General features: G+C 35.0%; 1 protein-coding gene across 3 annotated transcripts in view; it reads left to right on the top strand.

Moving 5' to 3' along the window:
- CNTN6 (contactin 6) overlaps window positions 1-27,362 on the top strand; it is a 290,317-nt gene that overhangs the window by 14,409 nt on the left and 248,546 nt on the right. Inside the window, exons 2-4 of one of the 3 annotated variants that reach the window (XM_027121422.1) lie at window positions 8,219-8,223; window positions 26,047-26,053; window positions 26,094-26,096. The exons of the other annotated variants lie outside the window; for them this stretch is intronic. The gene's annotated coding sequence lies outside the window, so the exon portion shown is untranslated. The remainder of the gene's footprint in view (window positions 1-8,218; window positions 8,224-26,046; window positions 26,054-26,093; window positions 26,097-27,362) is intronic. 3 annotated transcript variants of the gene reach the window in all.

Below are 27,362 nucleotides of genomic sequence, written 5' to 3' on the forward strand. Positions count from 1 at the left end.
TCTGAACTCAGGGAGTCTGATTCCTCCAGCTCCATTCTTTTCCCTCAAGATTTCTTTGGCAATTCAGGATCTTTTGTGTCTCCATACAAATTTTAAGATTTTTTGTTCTAGTTCAGTAAAAACTGCCATTGGTTATTTGATAAGGATTGCATTGAATCTGTAGATTGCTTTGGGTACTAGAGTCATTTTCACAATATTGATTCTTCCCATCCAAGAACATGGTATAGCTCTCCATCTGTTTGTGTCTTCTTTGATTTCTTTCATCAGTGTCTTTTAGTTTTCTGAGTACAGGTCTTTTACCTCCTTAGGTAGGTTTATTCCTATGTATTTTATTCTTTTTCTTGAAATGGTGAATGGGACTGTTGCCTTAATTTCTCTTTCTGCTCCTTCATTGTTAGTGTATAGGAATGTAAGAGATTTCTGTGCATTGATTTTGTACCCTGAAAATTTACCAAATTCTTTGATTAGCACTAGTAGTTTTCTGGTGGCATCTTTAGGATTATCTATGTATAGTATCATGTCATCTGCAAACAGAGGCACTTTTACTTCTTCTTTTCCAATTTGTATTCCTTTTATTTCTTTTTCTTCTCTGACTGCCATGGCTAGCTCTTCCAAAACTATGTTCAATAATAGTGGCGAGAGTGGACATCCTTTTCTTGTTCCTGATCTTAGAGGAAATGCATTCAGTTTTTCACCATTGAGGATGATGTTGGCTGTGGGTTTTTCGTAGATAGCCTTTATTATGTTGAGCAGCTTCCCTCTATGCCCACTTTCTGGAGACTTTTTATCAGAAATGGATGTTGAATTTTGTCAAAAGCTTTTTCTGCATCTATTGAAGTGATCATACGGTTTTTATTTTTCAGTTTGTTAATATGGTGTATCACATTGATTGATTTGTGTATATTGAAGAATCCTTGCATCCCTGGGATAAATCCCACTTGATCATGGTGTATGATCCTTTTAATGTGTTGTTGGATTCTGTTTGCTAGTATTTGTTGAGGGTTTTTGCATCTATATTTACCAGTGATATTGGTCTCTAATTTTATTTGTAGTATCTTTGTCTGGTTTTGGTATCAGGGTGATGGTGGCCTTGTAGAATGAGTTTGGGAGTGTGCTTTCCTCTGAAATTTTTTGGAAGAGTTTGAGAAGGATGGGTGTTGGCCCTTCTCTAAAGGTTTGACAGAATTCACCTGTGAAGCCATCTGGGCCTGGACTTCTGTTTGCTGGAAGATTTTTAATCACATTTCAATTTCATGACTTGTGATTGGTCTGTTCATAGTTTTTATTTCTTACTGATTCAGTCTTGGAAGGTTATACCTTTCTAAGTATTTGTCCATTTCTTCCAGGTTGTCCATTTTATTGGCATAGAGTTGTTTGTAGTAGTCTCTTATGATGCTTTGTATATCTGCCATGTCCGCTGTAACTTCTCACTTTTCATTTCTAATTTTATTGATTTGAGTGTTCGCCCTCTTTTTCTTGATCAGTCTGGCTAAAGGTTTATCAATTTTGTTTATCTTCTCAGAGAACCAGCTTTTAGTTTTAATGATCTTTGCTATTGTTTTCTTTGATTCTATTTTATTTATTCTGCTCTAATATTTATAATTTCTTTCCTTCTAGTAACTTTGGGTTTTGTTTGTTTTTCTTTCTCTAGTTCCTTTAGGTGTAAGGTTAGATTGTTTATTTGAGATTTTTCTTGTTTCTTGAGGTAGGATTGTATTGCTATAAACTTCCCTCTTAGAACTGCTTTTGCTGCATCCCATAGGTTTTGGATTGTCGTGTTTTTGTTGTCATTTGTCTCTAGTTATTTTTTGATTTCCTCTTTGATTTCTTCAGTGATCTCTTGGTTATTCAGTAACATACTGTTTAGCCTCCATGTGTTTGTGTTTTTTACATTTTATTCCCTGTATTGATTTCTAATCTCATAGCATGGTGGTCAGAAAAGATACTTGATATGATTTCAATTTTCTTCCATTTACCAAGTATTGATTTGCAACCCAAGATGTGATCTATCCTGGAGAATGCTTTGTGTGCGCTTGAGAAGAAAGTGTAATCTGCTGTTTTTGGATGGAATGTCCTATAAATATCAATTAAATCTATCTGGTCTATTGTGTCATTTAAAGCTTGTGTTTCCTTATTTATTTTCTGTCTGGATGATCTGTCCATTGGTGTAAGTGAGATGTTAAAGTCCCTCACTACTATTGTGTTATTGTCGATTACCTCTTTTATAGGTGTTAGCATTTGCCTTATGTATTGAGGTGTTCCTATGTTGGGTACATATATATTTACAATTGCTAAATCTTCTTCTTGGATTGATCCCTTGATCATTATGTAGTGTCCTTCCTTGTCTCTTGTAACATTCTTTACTTTAAAGTCTATTTTATCTGATATGGGTATTGCTACTCCAGCTTTCTTTTGATTTCCATTTGCATGGAATATCTTTTTCCATCCCCTCACTTTCAGTCTGTATGTGTCCCTAGGTCCGAAGTGGGTCTCTTGTAGATAGCATATATACAGGTCTTGTTTTTGTATCCATTCTGCGAGCCTGTGTCTTTTGATTGGCACATTTAATCCAATCACATTTAAGGTAATTATCAATATGTATGTTCCTATTACCATTTTCTTGATTGTTTTGGGTTTGTTTTTGTAGGTCCTTTTCTTCTCTTGTGTTTCCTCCCTAGAGAAGTTCCTTTAGCATTTGTTGTAGAGCTGGTTTGGTAGTGCTGAATTCTCTTAGCTTTTGCTTGTCTGTAAAGCTTTTGATGTCTCTGTCGAATCTGAATAAGATCCTTGCCCTGCAGAGTAATCTTGGCTGTAGGTTCTTCCCTTTCATCACTTTAAATATAACATGCCACTCTCTTCTGGTTTGTAGAGTTTCTGCTGAGAAATTAGCTGTTAACCTTATAGGAGTTCCCTTATATGTTATTTGTCATTCTTCTCTTGTTGCTTTTAACAATTTTTCTTCGTCTTTAATTTTTGTCAATTTGACCACTATGTGTCTTGGTGTGTTTCTCCTTGGATTTATCCTGCCTGGGACTTCTGCACTTCCTGCACTTGGGTGGCTATTTCCTTTCCCTTGTTAGGGAAGTTTTCGACTATAATCTCTTCAAATATTTTCTCGGGTCCTTTCTCTCTTTCTTCTCCTTCTGGGACCCCTATAATGTGAATGTTGGTGCGTTTAATGTTGTCCCAGAGGTGTTTTAGGCTGTCTTCATTTCTTTTCATTCTTTTTTCTTTATTCTGTTCCATGACAGTGAATTGCACTGTTCTGTCTTCCAGGTCACTTATCCGTTCTTCTGCCTCAGTTATTCTGCTATAGATTCCTTCTAGTGTATTTTTCATTTCAGTTATTGTATTGTTCATCTCTGTTTGTTTGTTCTTTAATTCTTCTAGGTGCTTGTTTTTTAATTCTTCTAGGTCTTTGTTAAACATTTCTTGCATCTTCTCGATCTTTGCCACCATTCTTTTTCCAAGGTCCTGGATCATCTTCACTATCATTATTCTGAGTTCTTTTTCTGGAAGGTTGCCTATCTCCACTTCATTTAGTTTTTTTGGGGAGGGGTTATCTTGTTCCTTCATCTGGTACATAGTCCTCTGCCTTTTCATTTTGTCTATCTTTCTGTGAATGTGGTTTTCGTTCCACAGGCTGCTGTCTGCCCTGTGGTGGATGAGGCTATCTAAGAGGCTTGTGGGAAGGGCTGGTGATGGGCAGGGCTGGGTGTTGCTCTGGTGGGCAGAGCTCAGTAAAACTTTAATCTGCTTGTCTGATGATGGGTGGGGCTAAGTTCCCTCCTTGTTGGTTGTTTGGTCTGAGGTGACCCAGCACTGAAGCCTAGAGGCTCTTTGGTGGGGCTAATGGTGCACTCCAGGAGGGCTCACACCAAGGAGTACTTCCCTGAACATCTATTGCCAGTGTCCTTGTCCCCACGGTGAGCCACAGCTGCCCCCCACCGCTGCAGGAGACCCTCCAACACTAGCAGGTAAGTCTGGTTCAGTCTCCTATGGGGTCCCTGCTCCTTCCCCCTGGGTCCTGATGCACACATTACTTTGTGTGTGCGCTCCAAGAGTGGAATCTCTGTTTCCCCCAGACCTGTCAAAGTCCTGCAACCAAATCCTTCTAGCCTTCAAAGTCTGATTATCTGGGAATTCCTTGTCCCATTGCAGAACGCCCAGGTTGGGAAGCCTGATGTGGGGCTCAGAACCTTCACTCCTGTGGGTGGACTTCTGTGTATAATTGTTCTCCAGTTTGTGAGTCGCCCACCCAGTGGTTATGGGATTTGATTTTATTGTGATTGCGCTCCTCGTACTATCTCATTGTAGCTTCTCCTTTGTCTTTGGATGTGGGGTAAGCTTTTTGGTGAGTTCCAGTGTCCTCCTGTTGATGATTGTTCAGCATTTAGTTGTGATTCTGGTGCTCTTGCAAGAGGGAGTGAGCACACGTCCTTCTACTCTGCCATCTTGAACCAATCCTATGTGTTCTGTTTTGTAACTGGTTTTCATTAATTAACATATTGTGAACATTTTAAGTAACATAAATATTCTTCTAAACTTGAAGGATATTCTACCAGATGTGTATGCCATAATTTTACTCAAACCAATAACCTATCATTAGATATTTAGCTTTTTCTAACTATTTACTACTTATAAAAATATGATGATGTATATATATCTTTGTACCTGGATCTTTTACACGTGTCTCTGATTATTCCTTAAACATAAATTTTAGTATTACAATTTCAATGTCATATGACACACTATAGTACATTATTTTGAAGATGTCAATGTGTTTATTAGTAAATTGTGCTTTAGGAAGACAATTCCCTTTGTATTTCCAGGCAGATGAATTCCCATTGCCCACATATTTGTAAACACTACATGTTATTAGTGTAAATGCTCTTTTGATTGAATTGGAAAAACAAATGCACAAATAAAATCTATTTCAATATTTCTCTAACTCACATTTTTTCAAAAATACAGGCTGAATATTCCATGGCTGTTTGAACCAGTTGTATCTCTGCCTTTTGTTAAGGTCAGCCCATATTCTTTGTCTGTTTTTTCCATTTGGACTTTTTTCTTTTGCTCAAGAAATTCATCATATAAGGAGATAACCCTTAATTTTCATACATACATACCTCAAACTTTTTTCAAATTTTATAATATATTTACCTTATTGCATTTTAAGTGTAAAACCTTGTAAAATGTATGAAATACTATCTGAACCTCCGTTTCCATATGTTCACAGTGGAGCCAATAATACCTGGCCTGGATTCCACAAATTTAGAGAAATTGAAATGAGTTAGTATTCCCAAATGTACTTTTATAACTATTGTTATCAGTCTTATTAAAATTAAATCACTGTTTGACCTAGCTTGTTCATCAGATCACAAACAAGTCTAAATTAATAAGTTTGAAGTCTACTAAGGATAGGAACTATATTTCCAAGTTTTTAGGTCTAGTACCTAGCACAGTGTCTGGCATGTGGTGGGTGCTCAATAAATGCTTGCTTAATGAACATAGATTCTAAATATACTAGAGAAACATAAATTCAAATACATCTGTGTTCATTCCAAGTATGCTATTAGAATGCCATCTAAATCTAATGGTGTAAAAAATAGCACATATTAAAATGATAATTAATGTTAAACTTAAATTTATGTCTCTGTCCTTGGCAACCTCAGTAATCCTCTCCATGATGAAGCAATCAGGAAATATAAGTCATTATTTATTACATCACTACAAATTGTATTTGTCTTGTCTTTGGACCTGATGTATATTGTGGGCTTGACAGGGATTTGGCATAAAAGGGTGACTCAGAAGTGCACAGAGGTAATAGGAAATAGATTTGAGGGTAAAACTTGTAGACATCTCTAGATTCATAAGCAATTTATAAATTACAGAGAGAGTACATATGAGGTATGTAATAATTTCTTCTTATCTCAAAATTATATGAGATACATAAATTTCTTCTCCAGCTGCTCAGTAGAAGAATTTCTTTTTTGAAAGAAATGTTGTTATGTTCACATGTGATCCTATCTTAATTTGGAGGAAAATAATGAAGTATTTGGCTTGGCCAAACAGCATTTTAGGAGTAGTTTTGTGTGTGATTTAGACCCAAATATATTCACACTTTGTTTGGCATATTGAATGATAAAGATAAACGCTATCAAACAAACATGTTTTACTTGTAGTTTAGAATCACGACATTCATAAATCAGGTTATGCCACAATAACAAACAATCCCTAAATCTTTTTTTTTTTTGACAAGAGGTCTTGCTCATTTTATTCAATGATGTATATTCAGTAGATGTCTACTTTAAACAGACACAACACAGACACAAACAAGATATCAAATATCATTGTATGCATGTTACTAAGTGCTCTCTTCACTTGTTTTTTTTTTTTTTCAGCTTTTTAAAAGATATAATTTACATATAACATTATGTAAGTTTAAGGTAGACAACATAAGGATTTGATATGTGTATAGTGACAATCCTCAATGTACAATGGTTCAGCTTACAATTTTCTGACTTTACAATGGTGCAAAAGTGATATACATTCAGTAGAAATTGTATTTGGAATTTTGAATTTTGATCTTTTCCTGGGCTAACATATGCGATATAATCTCTCTTGATGCTGGGCAACAGCAATGAGCTGCAGTTCCCTGTCTGCCAGATAATCACAAGAGTGAACAAGTGATACATTTACATCCATTCCATTTTTTCACTTTCAGTACAGTATTCAATAAATTACATGAGTCAATACTTTATTATAAAAAGAGGTTTTGTGTTGGATGATTGTGCCCAACTATAGCCTAATCTAAGTGTTCTGAGCATGTTTAAGGTAGGCTAAGCTAAGCTATGATGTTTGATAAATTAGGTGTATTAAATGTATTTTGACTTACAATATTTTCAACTTATGATGGGTTTATCAGGATGTAACCCCATTGGAAGTTGATGAAGGTCTGTACATTGTGAAATGATTACCACAGTAAGGTTAGTTAACACATCCATCACCTCACACAGTTATCTTTTTTTTTTTTATGGTGAGAACTTTTGAGATCTACTCTCTTAGAAACTTTCAAATATACTATGCAATATTGTTAATTATAGTCACTATGCATGCATTACATCCCCAGCACTTATTCATCTTATATCTGAAGGTTTGTACTCTTGGACCATCTTTACCCACTTCCCCCATATCCACCCATTTCCCCCACATCCATCAACCTCTGGCAACCACCAGTGTGTTCTGTTTCTATGAGTTTGTTTTTTTTAGATTCCCCATGTAAGTAAGATTATACAGTATTTATCTTTCTATCTCTGGCTTAGTTCACTTAGCATAATGTCCTCAAAGTTCATCCATGTTGTCATAAATGGCAGGATTTCTTTCTTTTTTATGGATAAAAAGTATTCTAACATATATATTCTAATATATATATATGTATATAGTTATATTCTCTTTATCCATTTATCTGTCGATGGACACTTAGGTTGTCATAAGTGCAGCTATATCTTCAAGACATTGATTTCATTTCTTTCAGATATACACCCAGAAGTGGAATAACTGGCTGAATCATATAGTAGTTCTTAATTTTTTAAGAATCCTCCATACTGCTCTCAATAGTAATTGTAACAATATATAATCTCACCAACAGTGCACAAGGGAAACAACCTCTAAATCTTAGGAGTTTGAACCAGGAGATTTCTCTGGGTGCATTTCTGAGGAAACTATCCTCCATGAGAAAGCTCAATGTTACAATTTCATATGAACATGTGCTTCCACAATTTCAGAAAAGAGAATTCTAGTGTACTGCAGTGGCGTTTAAATGCTTCCACTCAGAAGTGATACATAAACTTGCATTCACACTTCACTGGCTAAAGAAATCACTCAAGAGAGTGAAGAAGTGAAATTGCTTGTGTACCTTTTAAGAGGAGGATGAGAAATATTGCTGAGTGACAATAATATCTACCACTTTGAGTTTGGTAACAAAAAATATTTTACTTGTACCTTTTGCCGATGAATAGATTTACTTCATTTGTGTCAAGCAGTCTCACTTCCTTTTGTTTTACTGAGATGCATTTTCACTCTTTGTACCTATTAAGGAGTAATACATATCAACATTTTTGTCTGCTATACATTAAGCAGTCACCTCGTTCATAGCATTTTCATTCATTGATTCATTCATTCAGTAACTATTTATTATCTATTCCACATGTCCAAGACTCTGTTTGGAGTATTAGGGCTTAGAGAAACATATCTTGTACTCATGAATCTTACAGCATTTTGAGGAGATATATTTGAATTAAATTACCACATAAAGTAGAACCTGTGCTAAGTGCCCAGGAGAACAGCTCCACGGTGCCATAAGAAGACAATATGACATAAGAAAAGCCAGTGAAGACTTCCATGGGGGAGTGTTGACTAGGTGCTGATTAGTTGGATGTGAGGGGAGATGTTCATACAGAAGGAAGAGCAGATGAGCAGAGGGGGCACAGCAGGAATGAGAAACTGAAGAAGGCAAGACAGTTCCACGTGGACCAGAGGTCCAGGTGCCCAGAGGAAGCTAGAGAAATAGATGAGAACTTGACCAAGGGTTTTACAGCTCCTACAAAAATAGAGGAGCTATTGAGGACCACTGGGAATGAAATAATACCACCAGAATTAGGTACTAAAGTAATTCTCCTGTCTACAATGTGGGAAAATTCATTTTTCACTATTCAAATATTTAGCATCAGGATGATATGGAAATCAAGATGGAATGGCATAGGGAACAGAGAAAATAACCACCTATTTAGAGTTTCCTCTCATTTGATAACAAAGCAAAACCTGTTTTGAATTTCACAAATCCTGCAATTTTGTTGTTTTTTCCTTATGTTGACTTTTTCACACAATAGTCATTTGAAAGATTTGAAAAAAATAGTAAAAGAACAGTTTACTAATTTTTAAAGTATAGGTCCAAAATAGAAAGTTTGGAAAGTATATAAAATAATAATATAGAAAAATAAAATCACAAATAGTATGTTCTTCCAAAAATTACTCCTAAATATTTCCCTAAACTTTTATGTTTTAAGGATAACAAAACTTATAATATTTCCACTCTAAGCTAAAATTTTATTAAAAATATACAGAGATGTAAGATTCTCACCGTGGTAGATAATCTCCAAAGATAGTCACCAATAAGCCCTCCACTCCCCGTATATATGTACCCACCCTCTCTTCAAGAAGTGATGTCTGTTTCTTTCCCCTTGATTCTGTTCTGGACTCATAACTTGTTTTGACCAAAAGTGGAAGTGAAACTATGGCAATTCTTGGTCCCTAAGAGGCCAAGCTGTTTCTACTTTCATTTTCTTGGAACCCAAACAGCATGCATTAAGGAAGTTCTCATTTCTGCTGAAGGAAGATGTCCGTAGAGTCCCTATAGACACACTACACAAAGAGAGAGGCTGCTTGGAGGGAAACGCAGGCTCCTCAGCTAAGAGTCTGTGCCAAGGCAGGAAAGAGGGTTTCTTGGATCTTCCAGTCCAGTTCTGATATGAGTGACCCCAGGAGACACTACATAGATCCAAAGAACTATCCAGTGAACCCACAGTACGTTGAGAAATAATACATTGTTGTTTTAACCACCAATTTTTGTGGTGGTTTGTTAGGGAGCATTCAATAAATGAAACAATCACAATCACTTGGTCAATTTTTAGAAGAAAAATAAAATGCTGCATTTTTCAGCAGCAGACCCCTAAAAGTTGCATTTTTCACACTGCAGACCCCTTGTTTATGCATCCCTATGAAAAATATACCAAGGCTCACATGGCACAAGCCTGTCTCTAAAAGTTGTGTATGCTTAATTTTGGATTTCCAAGTCCTTATAATTATAAACTGCTAAATCAGACTAAGAAAATTTTTAAAATAGACAAAAAAAATCTGTTAGATTCATTTTCACTTCAATGTGTATTATATGCGCAGAGTTGGTTAGAATTTGAACCAAGACCAAAATATAAGACTTATGTGCTGGATTTGGCCTTTGACGAGAAAAAGATAAAGAGTAAAGCAGGTTCACAGGTACCCATATACTTAGAGTCAAGAATATATATGACTTCTCTTCATTGTTGGAAACCTTTGTAAATTTCTTAAGTGATTTTTTTTTTAATATACTGTGGACTTAAGTGCTATTTTAATATCAAGTTATAATTATTTTTGGCTAGAAGTCTATCCAATAGATGTCATACATTTCTGTGGGCTCATGGTTAACCAGAACAATTCAGAGATGAATATGTAACCAAAGATATTTATGTTTTTTAAGTGTAACTTTATTGTTACAATGAGTGTCACCATGTGGATTTTTCTTTTGTAGCATAATAATTTTGGTTTGTTAACATACATCCTTCTGGTCACTAATGATAATAATAATAAAACAACATTGAAATTCTCAAGTGTTGTAATATTAGTAGATAAAAGAAACTCAGTTGACCTGGTTGAGAAACAAATACTTTTCATGTAAAAGCCAGAGAAATGACCATCAAATATATTACGTGGTTTAAAATGATAATTTTTGCATATCTATTTCCCTAAAAGTTCCGTTGTTCATTTGAGGACTAAATGTTAAATTGATTCAATTCTCTCTATAATTATGAGATGACTGCATATTTATTCATAGCAAATTCAAGTACATTCATTTGCAGTTGCCATTCATGGAGATCTCAAAAATGCCACTTTTTGTTGTGTATATTGTGAGAGGGCAAAATAAATAACCTCTCCTGCTTAAAATTAGATTGCTTGGGCTTCCCTGGGTGGCGCAGTGGTTGAGAGTCTGCCTGCCAATGCAGGGGACACGGGTTCGTGCCCCGGTCTGGGAAGATCCCACATGCCGCGGAGCGGCTGGGCCCGTGAGCCAGGGCCGCTGAGCCTGCGCGTCCGGAGCCTGTGCTCCGCAACGGGAGAACCACAACAGTAAGAGGCCCGCGTAGCACACACACACACAAAAATAATAAATAAATAAATAAAATTAGATTGCTTTTTAAATGTGTCATTAATCATGCGTTAGACTCCAAAAGATCAAAATGAAATGGTTCAGAATTTTAAATTTTCCAGGGTGATAAATGCTAAGTAAGTTAGCAATGTTTGACCATACTTCCCGGTGTGTTTGAGAATTTCTGAAGATGATTCGCTTCTCTGTTCTATCACCTTTCGCTTTTTATGTTAGCTGCTAATGTGTGTAATTAGCAGGGTTCAAACCTGGAGTTGGGACCCCCCCCACCAAAGACAGATAAATATCTATAAGAGGTGTGGCCCAGCCACATGAGAATAATATGAAATGCACGAGGAATTAGATGAACTGCAAGGAGTTTACTGAAAGAAGTTAACTGTAACCTGGGTCACGGGTTGCAAAATGAGCCATACAAGGCTATTTAAGAGTGCAACTAGAACCGCAAAATCCACCTCCATCTGAAGGGTTTAAACTTGGAGTCTTCAGTTATTATAGTAAATATAATTACAATTTTCAGTGTGTCTCATGTGTGTTATGCAGAAAATTATCCGAGGCATAGTTAGCTCCTAGCACCTGTTCTCAATTTTATGCCGCCCAAAAGTTTTAACTGATTTGAGGTTGGTAAACACCTTAGAGGATAAATGTCTTTTAACACGAAAATGTTTTAGAATGAACTATAGAGATAATGACATAAATCAAACCCATGTTATTAATACTCTTGATTTCAGTTTAGGGTAAGTTTTTGCTCATTAGTACCACTTCTGTGCATTGATGTATAAAGGGCCTGTAATAATTAAAACTCTGAGGATCCCCTGCACAACTAAGACTTATGTTTACACTTTTAAGTTTGTAATCAAATAACTGATTTTAAACATATCAGTTTAAGTTGAACAATATATAAAAAGTAACTAATTTAAAACATTTTGAAATGTTGAAAAGAAAGTTAAGATTTACTATTTTATGAGGGTAATATAAAACATTTAAATACTTGGATTTTCCTTGTTAAGGTCCTTATGTTGATTGGTTAGACCTTTGAGACCCTTAAGAGAACAAAATACTTAAATTTTATAACTACCATTTAAAATATTTGAGGACATTATAATAAACTAAGTTATCAATGGCCCTTATTGTTTAAGTAAGTTTAGTCTACTCAACTTGAAATAACTGAACATTAATAATGGCAAAAGTAAAGAGATTTTTCTTATTTTACTAAGATTATATAAAGAATATAAATTAAGCCTATGATTTTAAGAGAGAAACAGCATTTACATTTGAAACTCTAATAAAGTGGATGTTAATTTATGATCTGCAATGAGCACTGAGACTCTGAATTCTACGGAGGTAAGGGGACTTGCCCAAGACTGTTGAGTAAACACTGAGACTCAGATTTTAACATGCAACTCCAGTGGCTGTGGTTTCTATATTCATTCTCAAAGGAAAAAGTTAGCTTTCTCTAGGTTTGTGCAAAATTTTCGAGTAAAATAATCTAGTGCTCTGAAATACTCTGTAATCTTTTATTGCTAATTTTCTGGTTTAAAACCTACCAAAGCCAAAAAAATAGAACATACAGTACTTTTTTTTTTTTTTTGCGGTACGCGGGCCTCTCACTGTTGTGGCCTCTCCCGTTGCGGAGCAGAGGCTCCGGACGTGCAGGCTCAGCGGCCATGGCTCACGAGCCCAGCCGCACCGCGGCATGTGGGATCTTCCCAGACCGGGGCACGAACCCGTGTCCCCTGTATCAGCAGGCGGACTCTCAACCACTACGCCACCAGGGAAGCCCAGTACATTTTTAAATAGTCAAAATAGTGTAAATAAGATATTATCTACCGTCATTTTTCTCTTCCCAGTTTAAGAAATAAGTTCATCTTTGTGGCTATGATTTTTAACTCTAAATAGCCAGCAGCTGTTCTGCTGCTGTTGACTTTCTAAAATGGTATAGTTACTTTGAGCCTGTATTCACACTGTATTCTTATTTAGAATACATAATAATTCATTTTACATTATTTATTGCCTCTGAACAGACTTGAAAAGATTTGAGTAATAACTTTAAAAACTGATATTTTTTTTTCATTCTCCTCTCTTTACCAGTTTTGATGCTGATCCTCTGAGGTAAATCTAAATGGAAAGCAAATAGACCCATATTTCTATTTATATGCACATATAGGCTTTGTATTTGTATACAGTTTTTTGAAAAAGGAATTACAAACAGATTCCAGTTTTTTCAGTGCCTTCTCTTGTTCTGTTCTTTAATTGTGATTTTTAAATGTTTAGTTATTTTTATATATTTCTTCTCTATAAATGTCTCCTATAGCTGTTTTCACTGGGTAGGTCAATTTTAACCTATCTATGGATGGTGTTTTCAAATTGTTGTCTAGTGTTGGAGCACTTACTTGTCAGCTGTTGTGTTACATTTGAATATTTCCCATGGCCAAAATTGTGTTAGACCTGTGTCCTTCTTAAGGAAAAGTGCTTTATGTTTTCTACATCTGATATTTACACCACAGACATTCAAAAAGCAGTGAACCAAGTCTTATGAAAGAGACAGAAGAATCATCATTTAAAATATTGGTGTCAGAGAAACAGAATTGCTTTTTGATTTAGATTATGTAAATATTCACTCATTAAAAGATTGACTTTAAAACAGATCCAATTTTGCTAAACAATAGAAAAAACATAGAAGAAACTTTTTTTTTTAATTTAAGAAACCACATAAAGCAGGTATAACATCATGGGGAAAGTAGATACTTTCTATATCATTGTCAAAAACCAAAAACTGCTTCTTGATTTAGGACACCATAGACTCATGTAGAGGTTTGAGTGGCTGAAAGAAATCAATACTATCCATTATTCCTTAGATGGTGGACTCCACACATATTCTAGCCTCTAAACATTTCTAAAAGTCTCTCTCAAAGCTGGTAAATTTGGAAAAAATAAATTCCTTTTATAGATGAATCCTGCAGGAAGGTGATATATTTTATAATGACTCCGTTAAGATTTTCACTTAATATTCAGCAGCCCTGAAGATTTCTATCTTGTACTCTAAATCAGTACTTCAGGAAAAAAATGATGAGAAGATTGACAGTGTTGTCAGGACTGTGATTGAGATGAAGCTGCAATTGTGAATGATGTGAAATACAAGTCCTCCTGGGTCCTGACCCAACCTGTACCTGGTTTTACAACCTCTGCTTTGTCCTTCAGTTGTACGAAGATCTAAGATTCTTAGTCTAGTGACAGAAACTGCCTTTCCTTTTGGTCCATCAGAAGGGGTAGTAGTGAAGAATTCAAGTTGGGAGTCAGGCACATCTGGATTTGAATACTGGTCAGCTGAGACACTTACTAGCTGGTTGAACTGAGATATACTTTTTGACATCTCTAGCTTCAGTTTTCTCACTTGTATAACTTGGAAATCACATCTCTCATGATTGTTTGGAGAATTAATTGATATGAATGAATCTAAAAGTCTTAGCACAATGCCTGATGTAATTACTCAGTGAATTTCAAGTAATATAGTACCATTAGATTCACTATGAGTAAAGAAATAACGTAGATGGTATAGGAATAGTGGTAGCCCCCCGAGGACATATAGCGACCCTGTATGGTGTTTGGCTGATCTCTACTACAAAAGCAAGATATTTAGTTCAAATTAGTATTAATCACAACAGGAATAGCTACCCACTTTATATAGTCCCAAGCACTTTCCTAAGTTCTTTTCTTAGACTAACACAGTTAATTCTCATAAAAACCCTAAGAAGAAGTGATATCATTCCACACTTTACAGATAAGTAAATTGAGATCCAGAAAGGTAAGTTGCTCAAAGTCAAAAAGCCATTCAATAAAGGAGCCAGAATTCAAAACCAAGCAGTCTTTTGCCAAAATCAATGTGTTCTACCACCATACTCTCCATTCCCAAACTGAAAATCAAGGCACCCCAGAGCACCACAGTGAATTCACAGAGGCATCACGGGATGTAATTAAATGTTCCAGAGCAACACAGTGATGCTCGACACCTGTCAGCTACTGCATGGACTACTACTTTGAGGTCGTTTTGCTCCAACATTTTATCACACTACTTGCTTTCAATATCGTGTCATTGTTGGAGCTGGGCTTCCAGTGGTTGTGCTTTACAAAAACCAAATGCTGCGTGAAAATCAGTGTCGAATAGGAAACAAGGCTGGGCACTCTTATTTCAAGGGTTGAGAAGTTGTGCTCTGCCTAACAGGAGCATATGTGCCATAAGTAAAAGTGGTTATTTAAGAAGAAAATAAAAATATTATCTTTTCTATCATTGCAGGCATACCTCAGAGATACTGTAGGTTTGAGTCCAGAAAACAATAAAGAAAAAATTGCAATAAAGCGAGTCACATAAACTTTTTGGTTTCCCAATGCATATAAAAGTGATGTTTATACTATACCGTAGTCTATTAAATGTGCAATAGCATTGTATCTAAAAATGTCTATACTTTAATTAAAAATAGCTTGTTGCTAAAAAGCGCATCATCTGAGGCTTCAGCAAGTCACAGTAGTAACATCAAAGATTACCGATCACAGATCACCATGACAAATGTAGTAATAATTTAAAAGTTTGAAATATTGCAAGAATTACTACCAAAACATGACACAGAGACATGAAATGAGCAAGTGCACCGATAGACTTGCTCGAGGCAGGGCTGCCACAAACTTCAGTTTGTAAACGACATAGTATCTGAAGTGCCATAAAGCAAAGCACAATTAAACAAGGTATGCCTGGATATGCATATTACCTTTCAAACAGCCCCTAGGTTGTTAAAACATAAGTTGTTTGAATCAAACTGCTTTATACATGCAACTGTTTGGTGTTTATTTTGGCCTAGGGATGCCAGGAGAAAATTACTGAGACACCGAGAACAACAGGATCAGAAAAAGTTGTGGATTTTCTGCACTTCACTGTTCAGTCCCTCAGGGAACACTCTATCAGTTTAATTAAACCTTAATGCACCTATAATTTCTCAGGTACTTAGAAATTCCTTTCTCAAAGAGCTCACAGCAAAATAGGGAAAACAGACCCAAAGATTCATAGGAGAGTGCAATGTTAAGTGTTGGAGGGACCAGATCCTCCTAGGAAGGTTACATAAAGATTCAGAAAGTCCATGACATTGAGAAATGCAAGGGAATTTTATTGGGTGGAAAAGCAATCATAAGCAATTTCCAAGAAGAGATGAATGAACAAAAGAAGTTAAAATGTATAGCACTTATAGAATAATGGGCATGGTAATATTGAGCATTCACTAATCACATTATTACTTATTAAATACTTGTTAGGTACTAAGCAATACAATAGGCACTGAGTTGTGAAGATGAAAGTCAGAGTGCCTTTCCTCACGCTCTGATATCTCATGGGGTTCCTGACAGGAAAACTGAGTTCAGGCGAGTGGTAGAAAATGAGATTAGAAGGGAAAGATAGGGGTGGAAATACTATATTGCCTTTAACTCCTGAAGAGGCAAGGAACTTTTAGAATAATAAATACACAGTCTAATTACTTTGGATTAACTAGTAGCCAAATGCGTTCACAAATATTGATATTATTCAAATCAGCTTCATTTTACTGAAAAAAGATGCTGGATTTTTATACCCTCCTGGTGAATAAATGAGAGGCATGTGTATATTTTTCCAGAATCATGACTTATTCAGTTTATGGTCTAATTATTGATTCAGAAGATAAATAACAAATTATCATATGAAAAATGTGAGGCTGGGAGTAATTAATGCAATAAAGTATATTGCTCAATATGTGAACAACTTCATTATAAATTCTAGGAAAAGGAATGATTTCTGAAGAAACATAATAACATGAGAAAATATTAAGAATTAAATTAAGAGATAAATAAAACATTTGTAGGATGTAGTATTCAAATTCAGTAAACAAATACAGTGACACTGTCACAGTGAGACTATTGAATCTGTATAGCCCTGTCTTTCCTAGGGGATTGACTCAGGTGGTTAATAACTAAGTAATAACTCTCCTGTGTCATCTAGTTAATCCTAGATACCACTCTAGTGTTAACTGGAGACCTCTATTTAGCTGCAGACTGTCTCAGGTTGCACATAGAAATTCATGTATAATTACACAGAATGGCATCATGTTACTAAAACATATTAGTTAAAAGTCCTCACCTACCCAGTGGGTTAGGAGAATCATCTTTCTAAAATATCTCTCCATGACTCTGGTATGGGCACACAGCTAGAACAATCCTGTTCCCACATATGGTCACTATTCATTTATTGGTCATTTCGATAGAGATTTGCATGTTTACAGCTAGTCACTGTGATAGCAAAAATACTACAGAATTCAAAAGAGAAAGAGATGACTTCCAGCTGGAAAAATAGGGATGTCTTCAAGAAGGTGGTGGCAGACTTTTCAGTTATGTATGGTTCCATGAGTATCTACAATTCTAGTCACAGACTTCTCCAAGACAGGAAGGTAGAGAGAGAGAGAGAGAGAGAGATGACTGGTAGCATTAATTGAAGAGCTCTTTATTTGTGTTCACTCACCAGTGTGAGCATCTTTTCTCTTTAGCCATTGTATAACTTCAATTTAGGTTTTTTTAGTTGCAGCTTTATTCATCCAATGAATCAAGCCTTGGAAATGTTGAAAGCTGAATTCCTGTGTGTGGCAGGAAGGAGGAGAGATATGAATAGAAGTAATGACACAGAATAACATCCTCTTCCTTCCTCCTTTATTAATGCAATTCAGCAAGTGGTTATTAAGCATCTCATATGTGGTAGGTCCTATCTGAAATTATGTAGATAGTAATCTACTAAAAGACAAAGTTCCTGTCTCATAGGTCTATAGGAACACAGGGATCTGTAAAGACTCACAATAAATGTAAAACAAAAAAGAACATAAATATAGACCAAGTAAATTGGTAGCTCAGAAGAGGTAAAAGATAATTGTTGATGATGTTGTGAAGAAGACTTCACAAAGGTGCTGTTTTTAGTCTCAGGATGTTGATAAAAGACATTTCTTTACCTGTACCCTCTCTAAAATGATTCACAAATAACGAGGACAACAAGAAACAGAAATCAAAATTCCATTGTCAATGAAACACAGAGACAAGTTATAATCTCAAAAACTACAAGAACACAAAGTGGAAGGATAAATGCAGAAAGAGAAAGCGTCATACCAAAATACTCTCAAAGGAAGATGACTGCAAGAAGTAAGTGAAATATCTTGTGGATTCCCCTCAAAGGACCAGAAACTGGAGTCACCTTATAGCTTGGAAGGTAGTGGCAGGGATGCTAAAACTGGAATAGAAGGCTTATTTGAAAGGCTTTCACTTGGGCTCCCAGGTCATCACCTTCTCCAATCAGTGGACTGTCCCTCTCTGTCTGTCTGTCTGTTTGCCTCTCTCTCTCCCTCTCACTCACACACAAACAAAACCTATGGGAGATTGGAGAATATGTGCAGAGAAATTGAGTTACAGGATCTCCAGACATTCAGTCTTAAGACAAAAGAAAATAGCATCAGGCCTGAGACAGAAAACCGACTTTGGATGATCCTTCTGTGCAGAAATTGAAAGACCCAAAACATAGACTTAAAAATATCCATGTTTAGGAATTTTCCAATAAAAAACTGTCAGCCTTAATAACCTAAAAATGAAGAGCATCAGCCAACACACTACATCGATGAATACAGATACATGAATGAAGAGCTAGGGTTATGAACCATTTGAGGAAGCCCTCAGTATACAAGAGTAAGGCCTTCAACTAAATAATAACCACTAAAATGGCATTATAGGGAAACAAATAAGAAAACTTAAAAAAATCACTGATTTCTTCATATTAAGATTGTAAAAACTTGGGAAGGATAGTTTGGGAGTTTGGGATTGGCATGTACACACTGCTACATTTAAAATAGATAACCAACAAGGACCTACTGTATAGCACAGGGAATTCTTCTCAGTACTCTGTAATAATCTCAATGGGAAAAGAATTTTCCCATTCAATAGATGTATTTATGTGTATAACTGAATCACTGTGCTGTACACATGAAACTAAAACAAGATTGTTAACCAACTATACTCCAACATAAAAAAAAAATTTAAAAAATGATTTTACAAAAAATTACAAATAAGAACTTTTTCATCCACAAAAAAGACATTAAAGAAATAAAAGGAAGAAAACAATACAGGAATTAGAAATAGTTTTTGGAAGCTTACATTATGATAGCTAAAATCAAAACAACAAAACTGATAACAAAAATTACATTCAGCACAGAGTTGTAAGATGAAGTTGAAGGAATTATCCAGAAAGGAAAGAAATAAAAATAATTTTATAGTAGTAGCAATAAAATAAGAAAGGTAGAGAATTAATCTATAAAGTATAATATCCTAGGGAACTTCTAAAACATAGACAAGAAAAAAGAAGGGGAAAATAATATAAAACATATTATCACAAAAATATCCCAGGTGTGAAATGTACTGAGAAGAATATTCTTGAGCTATTAAAATATTTTATCTGATAGAGGTTTCAATGAAGAAGAGTGAGAAAAGTGGCCAAAAATTGGATGTCAGGGTGAACACTGACTCCAAAACCAAGAGAGTAGGGACTTTAAAGTCCTGCTTTCACAAAAGTAAAAAGTAAGACCTTCTGAGTAAGTGACTTGCCCATACGTTCACAATTCACTGATCCAAAAGTCCTCAGGTCCTTAATAATGTGTGTTTTCCATAATTTTTTTGAACTCTAATTCTCATTTATTATTCTCCTCTCTTCTTTAGGTTATAGTCTGTGGACAGGTTGTAAATATGGGTAACATAATTGCTGAAAGAATGAATATTTATTCCTCACACCAATCCAATTCATGTTGTTTTCCTCAATTCAAGTACTGGTCACTTGGCCTTTCATACAGTCATGTCTCTCTAATTCATAATTTAATGGAAATGATTTTGGCAATTCCAAGAGACATCTGAGAGTTAAGTTTAGCATTTGTGTCATTAATGTTTTCTGCAGATTGATGACCTTTGTGTTATTAAGATGACTGCTTTCCAATTCCTCTATAGCAGTTATCATTTTCCGCTCTCCTTTTTCTTTTATTTACAAATGTGATCTCTGATCCATAAATTAAGAAGGTGGAAATGGTGTGTGGCTAGCTTTTCATATAATCATACATAAGGGGTCTAATTCACTGAGCCATCTCAAATATTTCCACCCACTTTTGGAAGAATTCTGCAAAGAAGTCAATGTGGCATAAGTGGAGGAGGGAACTGTTGGCAAGTGTGTCACAGACTCTTTCAGGTTCCCTCTTCCAAATAACTGTAATATGAATTTTGAAGCTGAACTATTAGTAAAGTGATTATTTCAGTCCTGTTTAAGTCAGTAGATGTAGATCATAATATGACTATCATTTTATTTGTTTGTTGATGGTCTGATTTTAGGCCTTAGAACATTACTGTCTAGGCACATTTGAGAAAAAAGAAAAAGTAACATTAGAAAACCTGTGTGTGTGTGTGTGTGTGTGTCTGTGTGTGTGTGTTTGTGTGTGTGTGTGTGTGTGTGTGTCTGTGATAAAAAAAAAATTGCAAAATCCAAGGACAGTGCTCCCTTGGTCCAGCTCAACTCTTAGAACAGCTTCAACTTAAAAAAGTCCATGATCATAATATTTATTTTTACATATCCAGATATTTATGCTATTTACTAAAAGTTCTGAGAAATAGTTCAACTGAGTTGTCTTATTACCAGGTTCGGAGGAAATGTTCTTTATCATTTTGAGGAAGTTTCATTCTATTCCTAGCTTTCTGAGTGTTTTTATTATGAAAGGGTGCTGGATTTTGTCAAATCCTTTTTTTGTGCATCAATTAAGATAAGCATTTTTTCTTCCTTTTTTTCTGCCTTCACTCTATTAGTGTGGTGTATTCCATTGCTTAATTTTTCTTATGTCAAACCATCCTTGCATCTCTGGGATAATTCTCAGTTGATAGTGACACATAATCCATTTAATGTGCTTCTGGGCCAGCAGTGATTTTGCACCCTAAATAGACATTTGAAAATATCAAGGTAGTATTGATTATCACATTGGAGGAGGGTGGTAGCAGCATCTGGTGTATGGAGGCCAGGATATTGCTAAACAGTCCACAATAGACAAAACAGCTGCCTTTCCTCTTACAACAAACCATTAGCCATCCCAAAGTGTCAATATTGCCCAAGTTGAGAAACTCTAAATTTCATCAACGCTAGTAACGTTATTCTTTCGTTAATGTGTCATTTAGTCTCTTTCCCCTCAGCCTCCTCAAATCACCCTACCCTCTTCTTTCTATGCTCTAGCCACATTGAACCTCACTTAGTTTCTTCTGTCAGTCAAGTTGTCTTTTGTGCTCATCTTCCACACATTTACTTCCCTCTGATCAGAATATCCTTTCCCCTTCCTCACTCCCCAACACCATGGAGTTTTACTTCTACTTATTCCTTAGTTCTCAGTTATTTCCTCCAGGAAGGTTTTCTGATCCTCCTTAGACTAAGAGAGGTACTTTTGTAATATTTCCCCCCAATACCCACACTGCTTATATCATAGCATTTATCAGTTTCTTAAAATAACAAGTTAATCTCTATAAGGTTTATACACAATCCTGTTTGCTCAATGTAGTATCTTCAAGACCTGGGCCTTTGCAATTTATACAGTAGTTTTTTGTTTATTTGTTTGTTTTTAAGTTATAGAATGAGCAAAAGAATAACTGAATGAATCAGCCTACATTTTTTTTTCTTTATCTGTAACATTCAGGAAATGTAGCGCTTAGGAAATGTAAGTTAATGTTTTGTGTGTGTACACTTAAGATATATCTGTGAAACAAAAATAACCAATTAAAATATTTTTAATCTAGTTATCTAAATCTTTAATACTGTGCCTTACCCATAAATGACAGTTCATATATCTGATTGTTTTAAATTACCAAATTATTGATTCACTATCTGTGCAAAGACTGAGAGACAAACCCAGAGTTTTAGAGCACTCATTTTCAGAATTGGTTTTGAATAAATTCTGAGATACACAAGCAAGATTTGAAAATAGAATCTGGGGCAAAAGAAAGCAGTTTATTTCTGCCTTTTAAATCAATAGGCTTGGAGCACAATTTCTAGGAAATTCTGGCTTTCCTAGGCAGAGTTCAATTTCTGGAGAAAGAAATAAAATGTAGTCTGCACACAGTCAAATGCCAGAGGCAATGCGAGTATTGTGCAAGTTCAAACCAGGTCAGAATAAAAATGACTACTAACCAGTCACCCAGCTTGTAAAATGATATAAGAACTCATTCTTACTTATTGCCCTTTACAAATATTAAAAAATAAGTCATAGTGTCAGCAAGATGCCTCAAGTTTCAGTGTTGCTTTATGGACTAGAAGTATTTCAAGTAAGACTTGGCTGTGATGTGAATTTCTGTAAATCAAAGCCTACTTTTCCACTTAATCTAATCAAGGTAGTGATACTACATACATCCTAATGTTTATTTGACAAGCCCCAATACACTGAGATGATATCATCTTAAGAGAAAAGATTTAAGACAAAAGCCAGTACCATATTGCTATGATGAGCTAGATGTGTTCTGCCTGTTGGGGATTGTAGTTTTCATTTTGCTTTTATATTTCATTAGCATTTTAAATTCTAATATCTCCTTTTACCATTAGGTACTCTTCATAACCTCTAGAATCACAGCAGTTCTTGAGAGTTAACAATCTTCCAAACCAATGTTATGTTCCTCAGTTTATATTTGTCTTCCTCCTATGTTTTCCTAAATAGTTACATTGATAATTGTTTGGAAAAGTTTCAGATTTCATGAGTTTATTTTGCTTGCCAGCCTTCTGAGCCTCCATTTCCTCATCTTTAATATGGAGAACTGCAGAGAAAGTTAAAATCAGTACTTGATATTAAAAAAAAAAAAAAAAACAAGCACGTGCATATGAATGTATGCTAATTATAGATCCTTTAGATAAATCTAATTTTGCTGGTTAAGACTCATTCCCCACTTTTGGCTTATCACGTAGTAAGGTGAGAGTTCATTTAATTGGAAGGATTTTCAGTGATGTGACCTTCCCTAATCAGTTTACCTAAAGTAGCAGAATGACTCCCCATCTCATTATATCTCAGGTCACTAATTATTCTATTTATTTATTTCTTCATACTTATCACAATCTTTATTTATTATGGCTCTGCCTATTTTCCTATTGTCTCTGGCCCATCACCTTTAGAATAAAAGCTCCAGGAGGGCACAGACCATTTTTGCCTTGTTCAACTTTTTATCACTGACACAAAGAGCTCTTAGTAGGTCATCAATCAATGTTTGTTAAATAAGATTCTTTTGGTTGCAGACACCACATTTTATGGAATGAAAGTAATGTCCTGGGTCAAGCCAGAAGAGATGAGAAAGGCTTTCAAAATGAATGCATAATCTTTATATTTAGAGCTTCTTCTTGTGTCTCTTCCACATGCCTCTTTCTTCCCATCACCAACTAGGAACTCCCCACATGACCAGAAGAAGGATAGAGTGAAAGTCATCTGGAGAGTCAGCACCTTTCCCATTAGTTCTGGATCCTCTTATCTATTAATTATCTGATATGTCATCACTACATCACTGGTGTCCTAAGTACCTTAAATTATACACATATATAAACATACATACATATATATATAATATATAAATTCTATAGAAGTATATACATTTCATGTATTTTATATGTATTATATATAGTTTACACATACTTTTGTAAAAGTATTTATTTGTTTTCAATTAAAGTGGAAAAGTTAAAAATGCCTATTTTTGTCTACTATGTGATATGGAAACACTTTTGCTTAAAGGACAAATCCTAGCACAGTTCTAAAATAACTATACAACCACCAGAAAAAAGGAAAATTAATTTCTCTTGATATTACAACTTTATATAAATGCTTCTATTATATTCTAACAATATTATTATATAATGAACACAAGAAGGAAAATTTCATAAGACTGATACTTTGTGTTTTGTAAGCTAAATCCATTTTCGATTACATAAATTCTTTAAGTTCAGATTATGCATCAAGTTTATCCATATTAATATCTACTGTCAGATATATATGTAAGCACATAAACCTCTCTAAATGACTATATTTTATTCCCCTATAACCATGAGATTTAATTAGGGCTATGGCTAAGTAACACTAACCAATAATATGATTTGGCTGACACAACCAGAGGAAATCTGTAAAGTCAATGAACTACTTTGATATCTTGTATAGAAAAACAATAAGTTGATTGAATTTTCACTTTTTAATCTGTTACTTTAATATCAAGTATTCTCAGCATTAAATATATTTTGTTGATTGAATTCTTGTCCACTAGGAAAAGGCAGTCTAACATATAACTAGGGGGTCTTTTCTACGTTTCCAGAATTTTTTAGGGTCTTCTGCTAGGCTAAAGCAATCGTTAAAGTGATATTCTCAATATGTAAAACTTCAATATTTGATGCAGCCATTCAATTTTGTGTGGGTGTGTATATATATATATATATATATATATATATGTATATGTATATATAAAACATAGATTGTTAAAAAAAAACAAAAAATTCTGAGCAATAGAAAGCAAAGTATATGTCTCTGAAATTGAGTGAGCACCCACTGCAGGGCCCAGAGGTTCAAAACTTTTGTAGCAGCGAATGGCTGTCTCCAAGAAATATTCTAAATTAAGTGCGTACCAACCAGATTTACATAATTGGCTTCTCTTTAGCTACTTTTAGAGTCTACCTTGAGTTGGTTTAACCTATTTATTGGTTGAATTATAGAGACAACCTATCTGAATCAATCAACTTATTCTTTTGAAATTATGTTTCTTTTATCTCAGAATATAATTTTTCAGACCACAACTTTCAACATTACTTGTACATAATAAATGTTTTTGACATTTTGTTACATAATGATTACTTTGTTGCATTCATTCCCATATGATGACACCCTAAAGTGACCAGAATGACATGTGAGGCCAAGATACAGAGTGGGCACCACCCCAATCCTGTGCATCTCCATTAATTTAGGATCAACTGTAATGTTCCTTGTCATCAGGTCAAGTTCTATAATTCATTCTCTGGATAATTTGGAAATCATCTGGTCCAACTGCCTCCCCACTCCACAATTTGTCAGATAAAAAACTGACATTCAAACAAGCAGAGTACTTTCCGAACGTCACACAGAAAATTAGAGACAGTGCCTATACCAAAACTCAGGTATGTAGATAGATTAATGATTGATTGCCCTGCAGGGATGGAATCAATGAGTTGAGAATTGAGGAATTTAGTTGTGCTTGTTTCAGGGAAATAAAGTCACTAGCTATTCACCTAATTAGTTTTAGTTATAAAATTCAACAGCCTCCTACAGATACATGTATTTCTACAGAACAACATGCTTGAGGGGGCTGTTTGTTTCTATAGTTTTTGATCAAACAAATGACAACATTAGAACTTCTGATTTTCCCTTTAGCAGCCCAAATATATTCAACTTACAAGCTGAAAGATATTGGACTTTTAATAATTCAAGCTTTCTGAGTACTATTAAGCTCCATAAAGCTATTTTAGGTAGACAATTTTTTCATTTCTTATCTCATCTAATCTTCATTTCAATATTGGAACAACTAGGTATATGCCTTCTTTTATTTGTATGGTTTTCCTTTTAGGATTTATGTAAATGAATATAAGTGAAAAAAGAGTAAACTATATTCCAGGAAGGGTATTAGAATACTAATGTAGCTAATGCTATTCTTGGGAGCCACTTAGGAAAAAGTGGATTCATTTAAAAAAGCGAGTTATAGAATATTACCAATATTAAGAGATCAGCTGTATGTTATTAAAGAACTGTAACTTTCGAGAACAACTACAGAGCAGTATAATCACCAAAGACTTCAGCATATGCTTCTAAAACTATGTGCATATTTTAAGTGCCAGGCAGAAGGTCCAATTTTCCCTGTTTGTCTGGGATGGCCCTGATAATAGAACTCAACATATTGCATCCCAGGAACCTTCAATTCCCAGGCAACTCAAGAAATTTGGTCTTATTGGTCTGACCAAAAGTTCCAAGTGAAATAGTAGCTGGAATTGTATTGTCTTCATGCATGTAGGCACTAGCTGGTAAAAAGGTTTGGGATGATTTTTGGGTTCAACTTTTCCTAGTTTTGTGACCTATAGAAAATCACCTGACTTTTTGCACCGTCACTTTCCATTTTTATAAAATGTGAATAATACTTTTCTCACATATATTTATGAAGTTTAAGTAAAAATATGAATGTGAGGTGCATTTTAATATTCAAAATGCTATATAAATATAAGATGCTTTTCTTAACTCCAGCAAGTTTGTAGGATCAATGCTGGAACACAAAACACTTTCTAAGTGACAAGTGTTTGAGGTATATGTACTGTAACTTAAATATTTAAGTGTACATGAATTGGTTTTAGATATGAGTTTCTACGTAATTTTCCACAGTTACTGATTTAAACTCCCAGGTCATGCTTTTGAAAACTATCTACATCAGGCAGTGTTTATTTACATAGAATACATTTTGTTTTCTTTCTTTAATTTTTTTATTGTTACTTTAAGTATTAAATCCCTTTGAAAAAAAGCATGCTTCCTTAATATGGAGTTAGGAAATTGGTTTGAAAGGCCAAACCTTAATTTTAGTGTGACTTACCTATAAAATGTTCTGTCTTCTCTCCTCTTTACTTAATGAAAAAGCCAATTGCAAAGCAAGAAGATTGATGTGTAGCAATAATCCTGGTGTTCTAGTAATAAAAACCTTTGCTGAAGTCCCATTTTTATAAAAGGCACTGATTCTATTTCAAGGCTAATGTACAACCCAATGTCTAATAAATGGCAGAGATTTTTTTAATTATAGCAGATGTTGTCCATGCTCTCAATGAATCTCCCACCCCCATACCCATCATCAGGATTCACAACTACAACTCTGATGACTGTGAAAACCTGACTGTCTCTGTTTCCGGCCTGAGAAACATGCTTTTCTCCATGCAGGCCAAACTAGCACTGCCTGAGAGTTAATGTTCCCAGAACCAACTCTCAATCAATTATGGATGAGAAATTGATAAATACTCATCTTCTGTGCCCCTCATTTGGGATAACTGAACATTGTTCTGCATCCAGTACTCCCCAGAGAGACTGAGATCCAGTTGACCACACTGACAACTGGCCTGATAATAAACTTTTACTGGCTCCATTCTGTGTCTGAGTAAGCCACTTCCCTTCCCATGTTTCTTAGGATAACTTCCCAACCAACATTTTTGCATTAAAAAGTCCTTGACTCACAGTCTACTTTTGGGGGAGCTCAGAAAAAGAAAATACTGTTTGATAAATAAATTAGTTCACCCTTATGAAAATATACACAC

Source organism: Aethalodelphis obliquidens, unplaced genomic scaffold, assembly GCF_003676395.1.
Source record: "Aethalodelphis obliquidens isolate GAN/ISIS:26980383/991018 unplaced genomic scaffold, ASM367639v1 scaffold22, whole genome shotgun sequence".
NCBI lineage: Eukaryota > Metazoa > Chordata > Mammalia > Artiodactyla > Delphinidae > Aethalodelphis > Aethalodelphis obliquidens.